Genomic DNA, 4529 nt, shown 5'->3' on the forward strand with positions numbered 1-4529 from the left:
GCAACAGACGGCAAGCCAGGTGTTCAAGGGCTTCCGGTGCTCCCAGGTTGTCTTATAGCCGAAGTTCGAACCGTGCGACACGACACGCACCCACTGGGCCAACTGTACCGCCTTACCATTTCAGCGCCCAAGGTCCCCCGCGGAAGGGGTCCGAGCACGCCATGATGCACAGTGCGCCAAACGCGTGTGTTCAAGCCTGCGACACACTCCCGGGCGTGCTGCTCGCCCAGGCGTGCCGCTGGTACGCGGGCGTCCTGTAGTTATGGAATAGTGTGTAACAAGAATTGGTAGGCACTCAAGAATGTGTGCATCGGTCGGGTTTAAACGTCCGATGCGCCATATGCGTTCAACGTGTCGGTGTTCATGTGTCCTGCAGTTCACATTCTGACGCGCATTTAGCTGCGGTCTTCATCGATCCATGAGCCGAGTGATCCCCTGCCTAGGGTTTTGGTATGTTCAACTGTCTCCTATGTTTTCGTTATGCGCTAGGTGCATCTCTCACAACTTAAGTTCCCCGGACAGCGTAACCGTGCACCTCTCGGTTCCTTCGAAGCCGTCCAGGGTGGACAAGGATGACCATTGGTCTTCCTTCCCATTGATCGACGCGCGATGTGGGCGGCATCGGCGCGATCTTGCACAACTTTCGTTCTCTTGATTAGGTTCTCTCTCGCTCGAGGCCAGTGTTTAAATATGTTCTAGTGGGTCTTTACCTTCGCCCATGTGTCACACACTTTACGCGTTCGATGGCTGCCATTGGGAGTGTGCGCACAGGTACGAAGGCCACTGGCCTACGGTCGCGCACGCTCAATATCGTAGTATAGACACACCTCTCTCGCGGGTCTAATTGGCGTGCGCGGCCCCCAAGGTAACATAGCAGTTTGTTCTGCTGATACCGTGTTTCTCTATCTCTCTAAACAACTCACACAACAACATATATGTATTGATCGGTAATGATCCTTCCGCAGGTTCACCTACGGAAACCTTGTTACGACTTTTACTTCCTCTAAATCATCAAGTTCGGTCAACTTCGGCCATGCCAGCTGCAGCTCACGAAGGAACCGCGGAAGGTGTGCCTCCAGAGACCTCACTAAATAATCCATCGGTAGTAGCGACGGGCGGTGTGTACAAAGGGCAGGGACGTAATCAGCGCTAGCTAATGACTAGCACTTACTAGAAATTCCAGGTTCATGGGGACCGTTGCAGTCCCCAATCCCAACTAAATGAGCATTTGGGTGATTTCCCGTTCCTCTCGGAATGGGGGCGCCAATTGGCGAGAACACGCTGCTGCTCACATTGTAGCACGCGTGCAGCCCAGAACATCTAAGGGCATCACGGACCTGTTATCGCTCATTCTCACCTTGCTAAACACAAGTTGTCCCGCTAAGCAGGGCAAACGTGGCCGACGACCGCCCGTGAAGGGGCCGCCGGCCTTGACGTCAGGTGCGCCCGGAGGTGCACTGCTGACAGCGTTCTAGTTAGCTTGTTTGAGTCGCGTTCGTTATCGGAATTAACCAGACAAATCATTCCACGAACTAAGAACGGCCATGCACCACTACCCTTAAATTTGAGAAAGAGCTCTCAATCTGTCTTACCTCGATAAGTTCGGACCTGGTAAATTTTCCCGTGTTGAGTCAAATTAAGCCGCAAGCTCCACTTCGTTTTTTTTTTTTTTTTAAACAATTGCAGGTTTTATTGTTCATAAACATTATGTTCTAAAAACAATAGCGTAAACCCACGCTCTTGACGAACGACGTCGCCCGCCAGGGATTTGTCGTGCGTCATTATGAACCCTTTCGGATGTCCCTACCCAATCTCTTTATTAAATTGCTCTTTCCTTTACCCGCATATTGAAAGCGTACGCTAACTGAGTCCGCATGACTCGCTCGTATTTTAACACTTTAGGCTCTCAAGCTAGCTCGCAATCTAGCGATCGGACCATTCCGCCTCGCTGGCGGAAGCCTCCTCCGCAGCTGTCCATCGCCGACCTGCAGCTCGACGTCTTCTTTCATTCTCTCGTCTATTCCGCCGAGACCGGATTAGATCCGCCTCCGTAGGCGCGGTCCGACGACGGCGCGTTGTCGAAGGGCCCTCCCGTTGGACCCGCGCTCTCCACACTCGCTGCATAAACAGTCGCCTCTCATGGCGAACTCTGATCGTCTCAGGGGAAGGTGGTTCTCCCCTACTTCTTCGGGGAATTGGAGGAGGAGCTAGGCCTGCTCGCTCCGCCTCTACTGCCGCCCGCAGTACCTCGTCATCCCGAGCGGCCAGTGCTGCTGCGACGTCCGCAGCCAGTCGCACACGCGCCCGATCCTCCGCCCTGCCGCGAAGCCGTCTGTTGCGGGCAGACCGTTGACGCGCTGCTCGCGTTTCATTTACCCGTCTCGTGATGTCTTCTACGAAGACGTCTTCCACTTCCTCGCCGAAGAGTGCGGCCACACTTTCGAGGACCACTTCCTCGTCCTCGGCGAAAGCCGCTTCCGCTCGACCGCTGGCGAGGGCCTCCTCATCGCGCCACAGCTGTTGCAGCACGGTGGTGATGTTTTTCGCTGCCCTTTGAATGCGGTCCCACCACTCCGCACTCTCCAGCAGCTTCTCGGCCATGTTGCTGAGCTGGACCGATTCGGATGTCCCCCAGCCCAACAGCTCACGTCGGATCTCCTCGAACACGGGGCACTCGAACAAGACGTGGGCCACCGACTCGACCGACCCCACGCACCGTGGACACTCCGGAGACGAAGCGAAGCCGCAGACATGCAGGTACTCCCGGAAAAATCCATGTCCGGAGAGCACCTGCGAAAGGTGGAAGTCCACCTTCCCGTGCTTACGTCCCGTCCACCGGTGCAGGTCGGGAATCAGGCTGTGTGCCCACGTCTGATAGCGGCTGGCCGATGGTGTTGCCGCCGCACGGTCCCACGCGTTCTGCCACTCTATCATCGTGGCCGCTCGCTCCATTGCTCGAGCCTCCTTCCTGCTGATGCCAGGTTCAGCCGACAGCCTGCTGTGGCACCTTGCGTCCTCTTGGATAATTAGACGGTAGGGTACAAGACCGGCCATCACCACCGACACCTCATAGGACACCGAGCGAAACGAGCTCGACACCCCGCGTGCCAGCGGCTTCTGCACCTGGGCCAGTCGTCTGCGGCACCACTGCATATCGGTCGCCTTAGCCCAGATGGGCGAGGCGTACCGAATGACAGACTCCGCAACTCCTGCCAGCAATCGCCGCTTGGCCACCTGCGGGCCGCTGTGGTTTCGCATCACCGAGGTGACGACCGCCACCGCACGGAGGGCCTTGTCCGCGGCCGCTTCCACGTGCGGTTTCCACGATAGCTTCTCATGAAGCTGGACCCCCAGATAGCGCATCGATCTCCCAGTGGTGCAGGTCACTTCACCGACGCGTACCGGAACCTCCAGTCGTCCTCGTCTCAGACTCGAAATGAGCACCGCCTCGGTCTTGTGGGGGGCGAGACTGAGATGACGTGCCTCAAGCCACCCCATCACCGCCTCAATCGCTGTCTCGGCAACCGTCGCCGACTCCTCCGGTGTGCGGCCCTCGGCCAGGATGGCGATGTCGTCAGCAAAACCGACGATGGTGGCCCCTTCAGGGAGCTGGATTCGCAGAACGCCGTCGTACATGACGTTCCACAGAGTCGGGCCAAGGATTGACCCCTGTGGAACGCCTGCCGTTACCCGACGTGACACCGGGCCGTCATGGGTGTCGTACACCAGCTCCCTGTCGGTAAAGTAGTCGCGGAGAAGGAGTTGCAGCTGCGCTGGGACCCCTTTCTCGCGCAGGGCCATCGCTATCGCCTGCCAGCTGGCAGTGTTGAAGGCGTTCTTAACATCCAACGCCACAACCAGCAGGCAGCGCCTGTCCCGCTGGTTCGTCCTGCCGAAGGACATCGCGCGCTCGCCTGCCTCCACCACCAGCTGGATCGCCTGCAGGGTGCTTCGCTGTCTCCGGAATCCGAACTGGTTCTCCGCTAGCTGAGGCGACTCCGGATCCTCGAGGTGCTCATTAAGCCTGTCGAGTGCCGTCCGCTCGAACACCTTTGCTGGGTTATCGATCAGGCAGATCGGGCGACAGGACGACGCTTCGCCCGGTGGCTTACCTGGTTTAGGCAACAGCACCAGCTTTTGCCTCTTCCACTCGCGTGGAATGACGCCCGTGTCCAGGCAGCTCTGGAAGACCCCGACGAAGGACTCTGGATGCTTGCGGATGGCAACCGTCACCGCAGCATTTGGCACTCCATCCAGGCCAGGCGCTTTCCGCGGATGCAGCTCGCTCGCAATCGCCTGGAGCTCCGCGCAGCTGATCGGACGGACCGGAGTGTCCCCTTCCGAAGGCGTGACGTCCGGCCACTCGACCGGGGGATGCTCCGGAAACAGCTCCTCGACGATCCGCTGCAACACCGCTGGATCGCGTTCACGCGCCGTCCAGCTGCCCCGAAACCGCAGAAGGACCTGCCGGAACCACTGTCCCGTCTCGTCCGCGGCTAGGGCCTGCAGCCACTCATCGAACTGGCGCT

The 4529-nt window shown here is 58.4% G+C and overlaps 1 non-coding gene across 1 annotated transcript; it reads right to left on the minus strand.

Moving 5' to 3' along the window:
- Positions 1-289: 289 nt before the first annotated feature.
- Positions 290-447, minus strand: LOC128307916 (5.8S ribosomal RNA). Its single transcript, XR_008287927.1, has one exon. It is a non-coding gene; the product is annotated as a 5.8S ribosomal RNA (ribosomal RNA).
- Between the last annotated feature and the right edge of the window lie 4082 nt (positions 448-4529).

The sequence above is a fragment of the Anopheles moucheti genome (assembly GCF_943734755.1).
Source record: "Anopheles moucheti chromosome X unlocalized genomic scaffold, idAnoMoucSN_F20_07 X_unloc_2, whole genome shotgun sequence".
In the NCBI taxonomy this organism is placed as follows: domain Eukaryota; kingdom Metazoa; phylum Arthropoda; class Insecta; order Diptera; family Culicidae; genus Anopheles; species Anopheles moucheti.